Source organism: Diadema antillarum, unplaced genomic scaffold (assembly GCF_040938485.1).
Source record: "Diadema antillarum isolate AM-2024a unplaced genomic scaffold, OU_Dant_1.0 seq00002004_RagTag, whole genome shotgun sequence".
In the NCBI taxonomy this organism is placed as follows: Eukaryota; Metazoa; Echinodermata; class Echinoidea; order Diadematoida; family Diadematidae; genus Diadema; species Diadema antillarum.
Window position 1 is genome coordinate 100,510 of NW_027272660.1, and position 18,923 is coordinate 119,432.

General features: G+C 39.8%; 1 long non-coding RNA gene across 1 annotated transcript in view; it reads right to left on the reverse strand.

Annotated features, from left to right (window-relative positions):
* The window catches only part of LOC139713572 (uncharacterized), an 86,038-nt gene that overhangs the window by 40,803 nt on the left and 26,312 nt on the right, over positions 1-18,923 (reverse strand). The window contains exon 2 of the long non-coding RNA XR_011709647.1: positions 1,156-1,213. This is a non-coding gene — a long non-coding RNA (uncharacterized lncRNA). The remainder of the gene's footprint in view (positions 1-1,155; positions 1,214-18,923) is intronic.

Here is an 18,923-nt window from a genome sequence, read left to right on the forward strand (position 1 = left end):
ACGCCATTAAAGAGCAGGTGGCTGCTGCCTTGGTATAATTACAGGCTTCCATTGCAGGATGGCCACCCATCGATGGCACAATGCAAAGTAGGTAGAGTTTCCCCTCGTGCCGCCATTCCTATAAAAGTGTGTATACTTCAAGTCTTGTCCACATCAATAATCCTATGCCACTTTATGCAGCAAGGCTGGTTCCATGACCACACACACAGACATATGCAGACATTCCAATCTATATAGTGAGCAGTGCTTTTTATCTAAAGGTAAAATATAGTTTCCATTCACCTGCAGAATCTGTCAATTTTTTTGCTCTACAACGGACATATATGAATAAGAAATGTTTGAAATAACACTGTGATAATACAATTTCAGTTGGGTAACTACAAAAATGTGAAATATTAGCCAAAAAGGTACACCAATCAGTACTGCAATCTGAGGACATATCCGATTGTGGTTGCTAAGTAATGTATTTTTTATCGAATATAGAATATCAACAAATCGGGTCACAGTGGTAGCCATCCTCTTCTGCACTAGAGTGAATCACATGCAAGTCGTTGGGAAATATGACTGCCAGGGCACGATCGAGAATCACATAACTTTCTACCTATACCCATGCTCCCCCCCCCCCCCCCACACACACACACTTTTTGGATAATACATAGGAATACATAGGGTCTAACCACTTGGCCCTCCCCCCACCCACACACTTTTTGACTTCATAAGAAGAACTAGAAAGATGTAGTCAAGATTTTTCTTTTCTTGCTTTCAAGCTAATTAACCACAGAAATTGTACAAGAAAATTGCTGCTGAAAGCAGAAAAGTGCGGGTAAGGCCATTTTTATTATTATTATTTTTTTTTACTTGTCAACCCAGAAGTTGCGCCAGAAAATTGCGGTGAAGACCTTTTGTGTGTGTGTGTGTGTGTGTGTGTGTGTGTGTGTGTGTGTGTGTGTGTGTGTCAGCTGATGAAACCCGGAAGTGGCAGCAGAAATATAAACTGCCCCCCCCCCCCACACTTTTTAAAAATGTGGGGCCCCTAGTTGCACCGGCCCTGTATAGTATAGTAAGACATTGTTGATATTTCCATTTCTTGTACGACAAGCAAAAATTCAAGTTAATGAGGCACAATAAATATGTATAGCAAGAAACAGAACTTACCATGCTTCACTGACGTTAATGGTAACTACCTCCAGCAGCCATATATGCCTTTTTAAATCTGAGGAAAAAGCAGAATGAATCACAATATATGAGTCATTTAATTTGCTGAAACACATCAGAGTAGTCATGCAATACATTGAAATCTATGCATATTCTTACCCAGAGAGCCTACCAATTAGCTCATTAAATTGTAGACTCTTATAAAAGTTATTTCATAATGTTCTTGAGAATCCATGTTCAATCAAACTCCTGGACAAGCTTCTGGTTGTTGGAGAGGTATCTCACACAAAATTTAAAAGGTGGTCTATTGTGACGTCACAATAGCTATTTTCAAATAGGCATTCATGTTTTTCCCTGCTGCACAACTGGACAACCAATGCACAATACACCAACATTTAGTCTGGATTACAGCATCACAAACCATCTGCACATCTCCATTCACTGGCTTACACCAACAGTGGCAAGCTGTAGTGATTTCCAATATCTAAAGCTTTACGAAAAAAATCATTGCAAATATATGCACTGTCATCACTATTATCAGTTCACACATCCCCACAATAGTTATTCAGTAGGGAACAGACCACATGATCAATAATTCATTCATTCCCACTTCTAGCCAAGCCAATCCAGGCATGGCCGCATTGCTGATTAACCCTGTGAGTGCTGTGGGTACCAACTGACATAGAAATCCCCATACCACTGTATATGCTGTCCATAGTTTCTGGCACAAAAAGAGTATTGAACAGGGGAAGGAAAGTTGGGATACACCTGAGTACTAACACCTTGACCAACTGTGCCAAAATATATACATTTGTACAACTATGCATCTTGAAATATATACAGTATGTCCCCCCAAAAGAATTACAATCGGATTTTCGCATTGATAACTCCCAATATAATTAAACTGTCTAAATGCTACTTCAGGGTCTTAAAATATAACATCTTAGCTTTATTTTGCAGAAAACCCCATTCAATTTGGTTACACAGTCACAGAGAAATGTGGATTGCTGTAAAGCATGTCATGAGTCTGATTCTTCCAAGTTTAGCACTTGGATGCTCTTGGAACTGCATATTAATGTGTGAACACAATGGACAGAACTTGGAGAGAAGAGATTCCTGACATGCTATACAAAATTGCCCATTTCTCTTAGACCACTGCAGCAAATCGGATGGGGTTTTCTGTAAGATGTGGGCAGTGAGTTATAGTTTCATACCCTGAAATCGTATTTGGATTGATTCACTATTTTTAAAGTTATCATTGCGGAGGGTCCTGTTGTAATTTTTTTGGGGGGATATATGGTACATCCTGAATTATGCTTCCTTGTTGCAAGAAACTGGGGGAGCAGCAGTACAATAAGTGTCATGATAGGCTGATTCAGACAATGTCTTTGTTGTGATCAAGTTATCACAATTTGTGGAGTTTCAATGATTTCATTTTATAGTACCAACACAAGAAAAAGTAAAGAAGCGCAAAAGTTATCCTATATATCTGATCATGGCAATGCAAACAAGCCTTAAGGATCGCAAACTGAGCTGTCTTAGCACGATGGTATGGGGGGGGGGGCAATTAAAGGTCTTGAGTATCAAGGAATTCGGGTACAGAGGAAGTCATCATTCATCGAACTGATGAATTGAATGATTACAGGAATTACTTCTGTGCATGTGAAAACAGAAGTGATAGAAGGATTAGCAAAGTGGGATCTCTAGCAGCAAAGACAACTAATCAAATTACCAACTCCTGAATACATCTGCATAATCCCCAGATGAATGATCAGAACCGACACTCTCTTCTCTCTACGAGGAAAACGCAAAGCCTCTTGCAGAATGCATATCAGGATTGATGCAAAACACAATCCGATGGGTGAACTGATTTTTATGCAGCAGCACGGCAGCTGCCTTTACGATGTTCTCAAGGGATATGGCCATAAGCTTCTACGATGAAAGATATGTTGGTGAAATACCGCACTTAAAGTTGTAGCACAGATGATATAAAAGAGAAAAATTCTTCTGTCAGACACAACAGCATGGAAACTGAATACTATAACAATATATCAGCGATGTAATCAATACTCATCCACATTGCTTGTTTAATAAAGTAAGAAACCAATGAAATTCTTGATTTCACTTCTATTACATATCAAATTCAAATTATTTTAAGTAAGCAATGGCACACTACAACACCTAGTTCTTTTGCAAAAAAAAAACAAAGCACAACACAACGAGAACGTTGCTAGAAGAATCAAGTTACATATCATCAGCCACATTTCAAAGTTTCTAGTAACAGACACCTTCTCACATACATTGTATATGGGAGGCACACAGATTAAGTTGGCAACTGAAGTGCCAGCTTCAAGAAAAAGAAAGAAATGATGTTTGCGAACAATCTGGGAGGTATGGAGGCCTACCAGCTCCAGTGAGGATGTCTGCTCTATGCTTTGAAAGTGACAAAAAGCTCAGGATGCTACAAGCTGCTTCCCTCGTACATATGCCCAAGGGGTACTCTCATAACCCTCTTTAGACAGCACGTCTAGCTACAAAGCTTATTTCTCTCCACTCCCTAAATATCCCAAACGTGGCTGTGCTCGGAAAACAAGCGGGATATTTTCTGCGGCAAAGAGCTGTATTACTGCGATTTGCCCCAATATCCTAAGAGGATTGTCAAGCGTTATACAAAGCGGCACTGTTTTTGCTGCTATAAACAATCCTTTCCTGAATGCAAGTCATTTGCTGCATGAAAACAACTGCTTTGAGATCATTAAGGTGGATTAGGGGGAAAAAAGAGAGAAGCATTTATCTAAGCTTGATGTCTTTTCAAGAAGTGGCAGTTGAGAGACACTTTAATAGGAGAGTCATATAATGACACACTTGTGGTAATCTAGAGTTGATCAGACTTCAAAAGCATGACCTGGTGCCCCCAGAGGCAAACTTAGTATTATAAGCTTTGATCATGTAATCCACACCAGCTGAAAAGAGAATACCAGGCAAATTGGATACTGTTGTCATTCTTTTTGCCTTATCTCTACCATGGAAACATAAAACAGGAGATCTGTTTGTAATCTGTTTGCAAATGCTCTCAAAACATGTCAACTGCATTATCTCTCTATTTCCATGAAATGCAAAGTGCTTAAAGCATAAAATGCCCTCATCACAAAACGCAATGAAGATCAGGGTGACAATAGCTATGTTTGTGAAAGAAGCCAATTTTCACCAAAAAAAAAAGGGGGTCTCTACGAAAACTGGTTCTTTATCATGCATGCAACCAATCACAAAATCATTGTAGAACTAACAATTCATGAAATGTTATACTCATGAAACAAACGGCATACATAGTACAGGCTTTTCAACATTATGACTAGTGTCACCGGTCACTATCTAGAGGCAGCCACGTGCCCTTCACAAATAACAGATCAGAACTTAACCCCTTGAGGACAGACTGATTTTGCTACAACACGCATTTCCCAGATACCCCAGCCCGAGTATACTCGGGACTCGTCCTCAACGGGTTAAGAGTGTATAGTTATTGAGCACTATGGTCGCAGAAATTCAGTGAAGAAAAAAAAAAAGAAGAGAATTACGATGTTCAATGTGATGCAGCCACAACTACAGGAAGACTAATTGTGAAGGGAAAAAAAAGATAGCCAGTAGTGGTCATTCAAGGTGAGTGCAGGTCACATCTTTAGAAAAGGCTGAAAAAAAAAGAAGAAAAAAAAAACCACCTGGCACCCAAGGGTGCTTCAGCACTAAACAAACATAATCTTTCCTTGGATTTGTGTTGCTCTGACACAATATTGTTGAGAAAATTAACATGAATCCATCATGCTGTGTCTTGGCAGATCCTATAACCACTAACATTAAAGGTTATTGCACAATGAGTGTATAAAAGTGACATCGATTTCTTAACATATCAGTAAGTGTCTGCCAGGGCTTTTATGTCTATACACCGAGAACTGGATCAACCCAAGGTACATGTATGTGGCTGCTATCTAAAGAAGATATCAACCTTCTCCTCAGATAAGAGGATTACCGGCTTACCTGTGGAGAATAGTAGGACACCAGGTCCCTGGGACCTTGTGTTCCTTTGTCTGTTAATGTGATTGCAAAACGTACAGCCCCTGGTGGTACTTAAAGGGAGAGACGAGTCATACTCAGTTGCCAAAATCATAATGAGGGGAAATGTAAAGGTGTCTCCGGCAATGCACCGGCTTACACTCACAACTCATTGGATAAATACATTACTGCTTACAAGCAAGTGCCAGTGGATGATGTTCATGTGGAAATTTGAAGACAATCACTTTTTATAGATGGGTAAATTTCAGTGCATATAATGCATGAATGTAATTTTGTGAGGGTGAGTAAAATTTCACAGAAATTGGGAATTTATAGTGAGAATAAATGTAAAAGCATATTTCTCTGCCTTTAGAGAATATCTAAAAACTATATCAACCTAAAACCTATGAAAATCTTAACACCAGCAACAGTTGCTGTGACGGATATTATGAAATATAACTCAGAGCCCACTTATATCAAAAGACCCCCAAAGACACAGCAAACTCAATTATCCTCTTTTTTTTCAATATTTTTCCAGTGCGGTTATTGATTAACCAGCATTAAAAATGGTTACATCATATTATACGAACCCTGCAAATGAGATTACAAGTACATGGTGGGGGGGGGGGAAGTAGTCTAGCTGTTTCCTTTATCTATGTATTTCGTATTTCCTCAAATAGTTTGACAGCTGTTAGATCCATGATCAGCAGCACCAGCACTGTTTCTGAAAGCACTTTGCTGGAACACATGCTGCAAAATGTGCAGTGGCTGCCTGCGCTGAGCAGCAGGTACCGCGACTATTTGCACGTCTTGTCCCCACGCCGTGTCTCCAAACACAATTTGTTATCTCAACAAACACTGTCGATGTGCAGGTTTGGGGAGGATTGGCTACCAAGTTAGAATTTTCTCTGTAGACTAGCTCTCATTCCAGTAGATACATACACAAATGTGGATGGGAGGATTAATGTTTCAACAAATATCTTTCCACATTGAAAGTGGCAAGCATCAGCTACGTCATCCACTACTTTTTTTCTGCAATGAAAGTTACATCACACACTTGTACATATACCTTTACATAATAGAGTGTGATGAATATTTCATGAGTTTTTGTTGCTGTTTTTCTTTACATTTTTGACATCTAGATTCAATTTGAAAGAGCGGACAGAGACAATCACATTTCAGACAGTCACAAGTTATACAGGAGACAAACGTGCAATGTTATTGAGATTGCTACCTGAATAATTCTTCTACTCAAGATGACAAACCCAATCACAAGTATGTTGATCAATGCACAATGGCGTATATAATTTCCGACAATGAGCTCATGTAAATCAAATCGACCAGACTATACATTCTCCCCCACAACTAAAAAAGCGACAATGATGCATGAAATCGCAAAAAGAGCTGATTGACGAATGAGACTGTGATTGTGTAATCAGGGATGGGGATGGCTTAATGTTTTCAGCTTTCCGCACCATTATCAAAGCAAACAGCCACAATTTGATACCATCCATTGTAACACACAAGGCATGATATCAACATAGTGCATTTATGTTACCAAAAGTTTGCAAAAGTTACACTTCAAGATAAGTCTAATGGAGCATGCTGTATTCAACATTTCTCTCATGTTGTATAATGCATGACAATGCACTGCTGAAGTGTAGAATTCCTGATGGGAATAAGCAAATGTCTCTCTTGAATGTTTCTTCATTATCATTCCCCTCCCCCACCCCCTCATTCTGGGAGGGGTGTAAGGAGTCCTTCAAACTCTTTTCTAGAATTTGTTTCATGATTCACTCTGTGAGTGAACAGGAATACAGAACAACAGAGGAACGAACCAGAATGTTTTGCTTTATCTAGGCGTTTTCACATCAGCCCGATAAAAATCCAAGCTCGAGATATTTTCCAATTTCCCAAGTCAGAAAATAGCGTGCTATTTCGAAACATCGGGCTGATGTGAAAACGCCTTATCAAACCGAAACATTGAATAACATTTTGAATATTCTTCATAGTATTTGCATTCACACAATACTATGCAAGTATTCACATATTTTTACTATCAGAAAAAAAAAAGAAGAAAGAATATCTTTAGGCCATTTGCAGTATGGAGACAATAACTGTGGTCACACTGGCAGACTTCATGAGGTTTGTTCATCTGTTCACACTGGAGGCTAAAGTTCTCGAAGTTCCAATTGTCGATAAGCTTCAGAAGTTCGGGCCACTGGTGTGCATGCGCAATAAAAAAGAACGCCTTTAACCGTCTGACATGGCATGGCTGATGATTGTTACATAGACGATACACGCCTGTACATCTCAGAGAGCATGTGCTTGGGAGGCAGCGCAAAAAATGAATTGGACTAGTCATGTGATACACTTTGAAAAGTTTTGGTTGTGTGCATTCACACTGCACAAACTTTGAGAGGAAGTACAGGGGTTCAAGAAATTTCCCTAGTTTTAGAGGAAAGTTTCACAAGAAGCTTCATGAGAATTTACGGGAAGTTTGTGGTAACTCTGGCAAAACTTCAAGAAAATTCAAACTTTGTGAACTTAGATTTCAAGAAGTTTTGCCAGTGTGACTGTGGCTACAGAGGCTTATATCACTGTCTGAATACCTAAAACCAGAAATATTCACGGCATGAAACTAAATTGTGAATTGCCCCTGATATTCAATACATTGTGTGGAAAAAAACTTTCATGTGCATTTCACTTGTGCGAATCTTGGCTCGCAAAACTTGCAAAAGTTTCATGCACGCAAATTTTCTGGTTTTACAGTGCAAGTTGTACGTCGTAACTCTTAAAACCTTGAAGAACGCTTCTCACAAACGTGATTTCATACACATTTGTTCAGAAGTGCGAAACCTCTCAAAGGCTGAACACTTTTTTTTTTCTTTTTCCACTTAACGCTGGCTCTCCTCCGTGATGAATCTTTTGTTTTTGTCCGCATCAGCATAAAGACCTCGGCCACCTCTGAGATGTGGAGGAGGAGATTGATGCAGTGTTTAGACAGAAATCAACGGCAGCATCATGGACCCAAGAGCACTTGAGATTGCTCTGCTTGGCCAGCAAGGCAACAACCATCTTTACTCAACACTTCTTCTTCTTTTTTTCTTACTGTTTTGCTGAGACAGTGACAGATGAACAGATTTAATTATTTTTCTTTCCTTGACGATCTTTCTCAAGATCATATCAATCATTGGCAATTGCTCCCAGTTGCCATGACATGCTCTGCGATAAAGGGCACTAAAACTCAGTGTGAAACTGTATGAAGTAGCTGTTAGGCAACACGCTTGAACAGGCCTCAAATACAAGAGGCATTACTATATAAAGCATTTGAAAGCATTCTTTTTCTGAGGTCATAGAAGATTACTCGTAAGAAGCACTGTACTTGAACTTCGTCAAGCAACATATAAGGGTGGTGATGTGGCTCAGTTAGAGGCACATTTGCTTTGCAATCAAATGGCTCAGATTGGGTTCCAAGCATGTTTAGCTAAGCAATGTGTGTGTAATCATGCTGTCTCCACTAGTAGAATGCAAAAACACTCTGTCCCTCATTATAGGACATTGAATGGAGGACCCGTGTGTCAGGGAGTCACCACTCACACACATTAACCCGTTGAGGATGGGCTTTTTTTGCTACAACACACATTTCCCATAGACTCATGCTCGAGTACACTCGGGACTAGTCCTGAACGGGTTAAAGATCCCACTTCACTTTCTCCAAAAGAGCAGGGTGTAAACCTGGCTACATGTAAGTGGCCAGTCCACACACCCACAGCAGAAAATGGGCGAATGATGTCTACCCCGTAAGGCTGGCCCCAGATGACTAACAATTATAGTCAGCAAACGGTATCAATCAGGTACAGTGTGCCATTCGAAGGAGATGATGCTACACATAAGACAATGGTCTGTGTCCGTGCCATGGTCCGAATGCTCTAAAAACAAAAGTGTTTCAGCAAAGTTTGGTCAATCCCACTTTTGCAAACTATCTACAAACATATTTCATTAACAGAGTGCATGTGTGCCAGGTTGATAGGCCCGGTCGCTTTTAACAGCAAAATCATTTTACACATTGATCAAAAATGCATTTTGATCGAGTAAGGTTAGTCTACAATATGACTTCACACTAGAGCATAAATGAATATGCATTGTATTTCCTTCCTTCATGAATACTCATGAATGAATATCCATGGGGCAATTCTCGGCTAACGCAACAAGCATGTCTTCCCTCTGAGAGTAGAACTTGATTGAGAACTTAATGGATACCACGGCCTGTGCATCTACCCCTTGATATATTGAGGTAATGTAATGGCAGATTGTACTGGGGAGGCTCTGAAACCAAAATTGAGACCTGCTAAACATCACATTGTAATTGCCAATACCCACGGCTGGGTGATATTATTGCCACAGACGATTAAAAAACCAATGCTACCACACGTATCCTAATTCATGCCATGGCGACTGCTCTATGCTGCCACTCCGCAATCTGGGTCACGCTTCACGAAAGCACCTGTACTGCTGCAGGGACACAAATCACTTCTCAGAAGGACTAAATTCATTTGAGCTATAAGAATAATTAAGGCTCTGTTGCCCCACTTAAATGGATTCTGTATTCCTGTTTTGAAGGAAGATAGGGCTGTGTATCTGAGAAGACAACATTTCCGTAAAAATACTCCAATTCAGAGAGTAAAAGTAAACTATTGTTAAAGTATACCATATTCAATACCTGATAATGAACACCTTTATGATGTGGTTCTCCTCTACTTGTGAATCATTGTCCTGTTGAAAGTTAAAATCAAACGAGTATTGATAGGGGTCTTTCAGTTCTAATCGTTACTGTTTGGATCGGAACAGTACTGAAGTGAGAATGTTTAACCCAGGCGAAACTCTGATGTATACTACATAATGATCTGCATCATATCTATCTTGCCTATGAAATAAACAACCACAATGAAATCAGTGCTAGAAGGACATTGAATTCCCCATATGAATACCTGTCTCAAAAGTTTTAATGTCAATCACTGAAGAAATGTAGCTACGCGCTAGGAACAAGTCTGGCTCCACATATTGACCACCACTACATGAATCAGTGGGTTGAGAAATGTACTTGAAGTGTGGTGTGTGCAGAATGTTTGTAGTGGGTCGAGTTGATCACATGGAGATCTGCTGGAAAGTTGGCACCATATTGATCTAGGGCAACTCTCCTTCAAAAGCCCTAGCTCTCCTTTACGATTGTCACAAAAAGTTAGGGACTCTACAGTATCATATACACACATAAAAAGTTAACTTCATCTTGAGGAGTACATGTGCTCACATGAAGCACTAACATTACCAATCTGTCTCTTAAAGTTTGTCCACATATAAAACCTGCTTTCATGTTTTGGGAGTGAACAGCGAGTGAAGGAAATCCGTACAGCCCTGGAGTTTCTTATTTCTAGATTTCAATGCAATGTGAGATATGTTTTCACTTTGCACTGATCCCCGAATACCAATCACCTGATTAAATCAGATACTGCGTGGCTAAGGGGGGAAGGCTCTCTCAAGTTTGGGATCTGTGGTTACCCGAAGCAGCCATGTTACTCTGTTTAGAGTTGCATGTATGCGCACAATTGCACAATCCATCGGAAATGGATACTTTTCTGTGATTCTGTGGGAATCCCACAGTCATGCTTCCAAATTAGGGAGATTCCAGAAGAGTGAGTCAGTGGAAACTATATCCAAGAACAATCTCTCACCCTCAACTTTTTGAGTAAAATTCACTTGCTTTGGGAATGAGAGCACCTCTATATACAGTTTAATATCGCCTGAATATATTCATGTGTATCATTTGACAGTAATTGAGTAACATATGCATAATTTTTGCAAATTTCCATGCCCAAAACTATTCCATGTTCACAGTAAAACTTCCCTCCTTTTCTTGCCCTTCTCTCTTATCACTCTTTCTTCATATCGTCTCTCAGTCTTCTTTTCCAATCCCGCCCATCACAGCATCATGAATGAACTTCCCACCTTCATTGACAAGCAGGAGTCCCATAAAGATTGCACACAATGGCATGGTGCAACACGAGAAACTCCCTCAAAGACCTTTGCTCTGGGCAACGTCCCATATGATCTTACAAGAAGTTCTATGAATCACAGAAAATTTTTGATGAAAAAAAAAATAAAAAACAGGTCAATTTCACCTCATGACTGACTAGGATGACGGTAACGGAGAACACGAATGTAGGAGAATCAGAGTAATGACCAATGCCAATAACCCTCGTGAGAGTCCAACGCTGGAGCTGGAAACCTCTAGCTGGACCTTGCAGAGGTGCATGCAGGTTAGGAGGCTGTGTACAGTGGTCCCCGCTTAATCGGGAGGGGTTAGGATATGAAATTTTCTCTTGCCTAAAGCAGTGGCTGGTATTGACCCATGGAATTCACCCAATATGAAACCCAGTACAAAATATATGCTGTGGGCATGACACTCAACCATGCACAGCTACCTAACCAACTGATATCCATGGTTATACTTGCGCAGGTGTTAGGACACCCAGGGACAAAAAGGGCGATCAGAATGAGACAGCCGTGTCATAATGCACCACTGGAACTAATCCTTGGCCTACAAAGCAATCCTCTTCAGAGTTTACTATAACACATCAACCCTCTGTCAATGCCAAGAAATATTAACCCATTCCACACTGAATTCTGAAATCCCCATATACTTAATACACAGGTCACCAGGTTTGCGTATGGAACGGGTTACTAGTACAGCAGGACTGTATAGCTGGAATATGCTTCCATTACAACATGGACATGTTTCAATTACAACATGAGTGATCTCCATAAATCTACAGATCAAAACTTGACGGCGAAAATGCTTTTGCCCCTTCGTGATGTACGTACCATCTGCACTCGTAACCGTGTGTGAGGTTGTCGACTCATAGTGAAATGAATGGCTCTGTGGGTAGAAGAGATATGACTGTGAGTACGATGCCACTAGATTGCATAGTCTCAAAGACTATGTGCTACTGCCAAACAGTTCGAAAACAACATTTCTGTGGCATACCTCTAGGTCAAGTTATTTCTTTAAACCAGGGAGGTGGGATCATGAAGTCCCACCTCCCTGTTTAAACATTAATCAGGGAAATGGGAGTGTTTCAGCCAAAAAATATCCTAGTACAATGGGTTAAAACTGGAATAACTGTCAATTTTAGGGAGCAGCAACTGGACCTTACCAGGGCCCCACTCTCAATAGGGTTCTGCAAATATCACGATTAATATCAGTTGTAAGTACCATGACAGCAGCTATGAACACACTAATCACTTGTGAGCATTTTACATATGTAGTTGTTGCCACAAAAACAGTAGGCCTAGTCATTCACTGAGTGCTTGCTCTTTCTTCAAGATTAAAGGACAAGTTCACCTTCATATACATGTAGATTGAGTGAATGCAACAATATTAGTAGAATACATCAGTGAAAATTTGGGGAAAATCGGACAATCCGTTCAAAAGTTATGAATTTTAAAAGTATCTGCGCAGTCACCACTGGGTGAGAAGACTACTACAGTGTATGATGTCACATGTGTACAATGATATAAGGAAAATAAAAAGAGAATTCCACAAAACTTCACTTTTTGAATAAAGTGCACATTTCTTCAACTTGTTACTGATGTATGTTAAGGGTGATATTATTTCCCCTGCCTTCTGAAAGAGAGCATTCAAGTATTCTTTTGTTATGCAAGAAAAGTGAAAATATGATGATTTTTCTTTATTCTTTCTTTATATCGTTGTACACATGTGACATCACAAGTTATAGTAGTCTTCTCATGCAGCCATGACTGAGCTGAAACTTCAAGAATTCATAACTTTTGAACGGATTGTCTGATTTTCCTCAAACTCTCAATGATGTGGTCTACTAATATTGCTGCATTCACTCAACCAACATGTCTATGAAGGTGAACTTGTCCTTTAAAGTTTTAATTTTGTGGGTTTTTTCCATACAATTCCTGAGGATCTAATTCTTCCTGCACAGGTATTCACCATTCAAGATAACTCATTGTCACAATAAAAAATAAAAAATTGCCAAGAATTTGTTTTATACGATAATCATCGTCTTTCAGATATAAAAAACACTTGCAAAAAGAAGACTCAATGGCCCAGGCATCTTTCAAATAGCCTTTACACTTCTGCTGAGACTTTAAAAGAATAAAAGCTCATATCCAAGGTAAAGTTTTCCATGTAGTCTTCCTCCTACAAGTAAAAATGCTGATGTACCGTAACAGTATAAGTCTGCAACTGAGACTGTTTGAGGATCAGTCTGACAAGAAAAATACTGTGCTTACTAATGAGATGTCACATTAGACTGAGTGTGTTAAAGGGGAAATCCAACCCAAATATACGTTGGTCTCATTAAAAAGAGTAAAATCTTATGAGTTTGATGGTAAAAATTTGACTGAAATCGGATGAAAAATAAGGAATGTTAATGAAGTTTTGCTACTTTCTGTAAAACAGTTCTTGTACAGTGGATATGAATATGCAAATGGTGAGCTAACCATATCATAACCTCACAATTTTCCATTGATCCTGTACAAAAAATGACAAATATTCAATGTTTCTGTCATTGAAGTCTGAACCATGATGTTATTCCTGATTGGATAGCTTCAGAATAGTGATCAGTTGGATATACCAGGATTTGAGCCTTAGGCATACTTGCGTTTGAATGAAAAACTGGAAATTTCAAAATAGTGTAAGTGCAAACTATATGGCAAGTTGTGAGGGTATGACATGCCCACTTTGCTATTTGCATATATTCATATTGACCGTTCAAGAACTGTTTCCTGAAAAATTAGCAAAACTTCAAAATGTCATGACTACCTTTTTTTCACCCGAATTTGATCTAAATGTTACCGTTGAACTCATATTATTTTAGGCTTTCTTATCAGATTTACTTATATTTGGACTGGATTTCCCCTTTAAAAAACTCCACTGGAATCTGTTCGTTGACACTGAGTCACCTTGGTCCTCTTGATTGACAGATGGATTCCCATAACAAACAGTACCACGCTATGGCATGAAACAATGTAGATAGGAATTTTTTTTTTCTTTCCCTACAATACTTCTAGAGGTATCATGTAAAATATTGTAGTAATCTCTAGCTAAAAGTAATACTTTATCCACGTGGGGCATGCTGGAAAGCTGGCAAGTATGTTTTAGAATAAACTTTGATAGACAGGTTAGATCCACACACTCATCACGGAATTCAATGATCTGATGATTCCATTGAAAATTAACTCCATGGTGATCAAGAAGATTTTACAACTAGCCTATGACATTTTGATGACTTTCTAAAGATATTCAACAAAGTTATCAGTAAATATTTAGATGGATAATAGCTTTCACACACCATCATTGATCAAATTGTGTATAGAATCATATCATATGGGCAGAGCAATAATTCTACAAATTAATCAAAAGTCATCCATTATATATTACTACAAGGAAACTTATCCGACCCCATATCGGTTTGAAATTAGATAGACTATACAAACCATCAACAGCCATCAGCCAAACATGCATTTAATCAAGTATATGAGTTCTTCATATCAGCTTTGCTGAAAACAACCTTTTATATAAAATGACTTGAAGGCATTCATGCAAAAGGGACGTAACAATGTGCATGACAAAGTACATATTGCACGGATGTCTGCTTCAAGAACTTTCCAACCAGCGACGCCAATAACCATGGACTTTGCAACTAACTAAAGGGTTCCACAGACTTACCGTAAAGTTCCGTGTATAAGACGCACCCGTGTATAAGACGCACCCCTAATTTCGGACCTAGAATTAAAAAAAAAAAAAACACCACGAAAATGTCCACGCAAATATTGCGTGTGTCATACATACTATTTCAGCTCAAAATTTCCCTAGAATGTAGCATGTATTTGCTCTATTTTTCGTTTCCTTTTATATTTTCTTTTAACGGTATTCATCGGACATCAACAAAATATGGAAGACGCAAAATGCGAGACTTGTCTCGGTACTCACTTGTTATTGTTTCGCCTTTCAATCGTGGTACATGTGTCATGCATATCGTACTCATGAGTGTACAGTACGATCTTTGCTGTCATACATAGCAGAGGGTGTCTCGCATATTGACACATGTCAGACTGGAAGGTTCATAACGAAAAATAAGAAAAACATCAACAAGTGTAGCAGAGGGATCATACGGCAAGACGTACGGTGCGTACGGTAATTACACTCATGCACTGTTACCAGTAACATGTGTGTCTCTTCAAGGAGCTTCAAACACACTCCTTGGTCTCTTGTACCATGCTTGTATGCACAGTGCTAGCCTTTTGCAAAAGGCAGCTCGCTATAATTTCAGCACACGCACACAGAGAGCAATGGACTTGCACACACAGCGCGCAACGGGCAAGCGCGCTTCGATCCGATCGCTGTGTGCACGCAAGTCCATTGCAAAAAAGCCTCTCTGCAGCTGCTGCCTTTGCCAAAGGCTTGCTAGCTAACTAGCTAGCTAGCTACAGTGTAGCTATGCTATCCTAGCTGGCCTCGCACTCGTGAAATGAAGAGCAAACGAACGACATGGATATGCATGCATGCTTCACACATCGTTCATATTTACGGTGACAGAGTGTCGATCCTACTCCGTATTTTATAGCTTTTGTCTATGGCCATATTGATACTAGTACATTGATAAGTTTTACGGTATCGGTAATTTAGTAATGATACCTGTACATCGCGTATTCCAGCTACTAGGTTGGCTGTTGGTAGCTTGGTAGACTGACATCGGTAGCATACAGCAGTGCTGTTACAGCTGTTGTCTATGGCCAGATTGATATATCGTTACTGCACGCACAAGGCCAATGTAAGTTTATCTCGTATTTGCAGCTTTTGTGTGTGTCCAGATTGAAAGATCGCTCTTTTATCCGTAAGTTTTAGTGATTGCTTACCTTCCAAACGTCGATGGGCATACATGGCCCCAAGTTAGCCTTATAAAATTGAGTGTACATGACGGATTTTTTTTCCGTGATTCGACTGTACCCGTGTATACGACGCACCCCCGATTTTCAACGTTTTTCGACGAAAAAATAGTGCGTCTTATACACGGAACTTTACGGTACAACCAAATTAGATTTTAAAGGAAAAATTCTCCAGCATACACTTGCTGTCAAATGCAAACTGGTCTGATATCTGCTCACAGAGTCCTTCAGTGGATGAATAAGTGTCACAACTGCTAAAGTATGCGTCCACAATACTCTCCAACACAATTCTACAAAGGAAAAGCAGCAGACAAGCCTACAGATCTACTACGAAGCCGTCATACGGCGAAAAAGCAACTTTTTTCTTGGTTCCTCCTGCTTTTCCGGCCAGGCAGCAATGCATGAGGAAATGTGGCTGGGACAGTCCTGTGCTTCACAAGGAATGTCTGTCGTAATTAAGCAGCCACTCCCTCACAAGAGAGAGAAGCAAGAGCATCGAGGCTCCCAGGGCAGCGGCCGTATAAAGTGATTCAAAATTCAAAATTCGCACAGAGTCCGTGGCTCCCTTGGCGGTATACTTCCAACTCCTGGCAGTAAAAAGAAAAGCTTGGAAATCAAGGTGTGGATTACCGAGGCATTCTCAGAAAAATGGGAAAGGCTACACCAATTCACCTCAGGAGAGGTACAATTGTAGGTGGCATCACGCCCTTGACTCGAGCTAAGCGAGAATACTAACACATCTGGGTGGATTACACACCTGAGTGACATGTCATGACATGTCATAAAATACAATTGTATTGCCTTAAATACCCATACACAAAAGTCAAGTGCGCAGTCATGTTTAACTAGTCACTCTCCAGCATCTCTGACATTAGGGGGGCTGTTTCATTATTAAAGCTCTAAATATTTTAACTGATCTTACAGATAGTTTTGTGATTAATCAGTCTCATAAGTTATGAACTGTTTCATTGAGCCATTTGGGAACAATTCACAACCACCTTGCCATCTTCTACTTGAATGTTGATGGTATCCTTCCCAACTAAATCCTAAGTGTAATTAAACTGATTTTAGGGACAATTTTAGGATCAATCAGTCCTCAGAAGTTACGAACTATTTCACTGAGCCATTTAGGAACAATATGCACCCACCTTGCCACGTTCTACAATACAACTTGAATGTCTAGATGTATCCCTCCCAACTAGATCTAAATTGTGAAAAATGCTTAAAACATAGATTTTAAATGACCCTATATCTGCTCACATCAAAGTGAACTAGATCTTGAAGGGATGCATAAACAGACAGACAAACCCAAAACATAAAGCCTCCCCCATTCTTCTGTGCAGCAGCATTAAAAAATAAGAAGATATTGCTCACATGACAGATAATTCAGTAGTTACAATCTCACATAGCATATAGATTTACTCAGAGTCTGCTTTTTAATAGTGCTGTCAAATATACTGATGGAAAAATAAGATTTCATCTCATTTCTACATTGAATGTTGTCATAGTAGATTTTCCAAGACAAATATTCGGCAACCCCCACAAAATATTTGGCAAATGGGGGTATTCAAGTTACCCACTGGAAACTTACCCAACTGTAAAGCAGCCTGCATATAAGATACATGTGAGAAGTAAACCTGATCTTCATTCCAAGACTGGGTGGAAAGACAGACAGACGGAGAGACAAACACACACCATCGCAAGAGACATAGATGCAACCTGTTACAAGACGGTGTGTGTGTGTGGGGGGGGGGGGGCTAAGATGAGACAGAAAGAGGTCAGAATATGGAGCACAGAAAGAGGAGCTGCAAACAAAAACCTTCCCTCTGATCGTGCCAACAGAACCAAACACGAGGGCGAGGACTACATAGGGTCCAGAAGGGGAGCGGCAAAGATGCTAGGAGCAGTGAAATGGAGACTAACTAAACACGCTTTACAGATCCCGACTCCGATATATTGCGAGACACATATAAGCGAGGAAGAGAAAGATAGAGAGCGGTAGAGGGAGAGAGCGGGACAGATGAAGCGGCGACACGTTAGCGAGGCTAAGTGTTGATCTTCATTCTCCCGGAATTGCCGTCGCCCACCTCACAAACTTGCAAGTTCCGATTGACCGCTTCGGCAACCCCCTTGTACGAATGACGAGCCTTCTCTCCTCTCATTGCTCCGATCTTAAATCAACTGAGAGCGAGCAAGAGATGGAAGCGTTGTGAGCAATGAATCTTGATGAATCTTCCCACATACCAGCACCGAGAGTCAACACGAAGGGGAAACAACCTGTTGGAATGCAGGCAGGAATTCCTACTGCTTGTCCCATCCTTGTATTAAAGTTAAAAAAATTACGGTTGTGAGTGATAACGAGGGCATCTTCTGAGAAAATGCAGAAATCTTCTATATGGAGCATCTTTTGTCTTTCATTAGCACTTATGTGGTGATGGTATCAAAAATTATCTAATGAAAATATGAACTATTTTGAAAAATGCTTTTGAAGAAACATTCATTAAGCAAAAATGCTCTGTTAAAATTCATTAATGAAGTCAGCAAGTATGTGGACAATGCAATAATAACCAAAACAACTGCACCTCACCACAGGCTGACAATTCACCAAGTTATTAGTCTAGATATGCGGTTTGTTGGAGTAGCTGTTTGTGGCTGAGATGATTTTCTACCCAACATATAATCTCTTCACAGAAATTTTGTTGTCTGATTTGGCATAGAGACAGAAAATCAAGACATAAGTC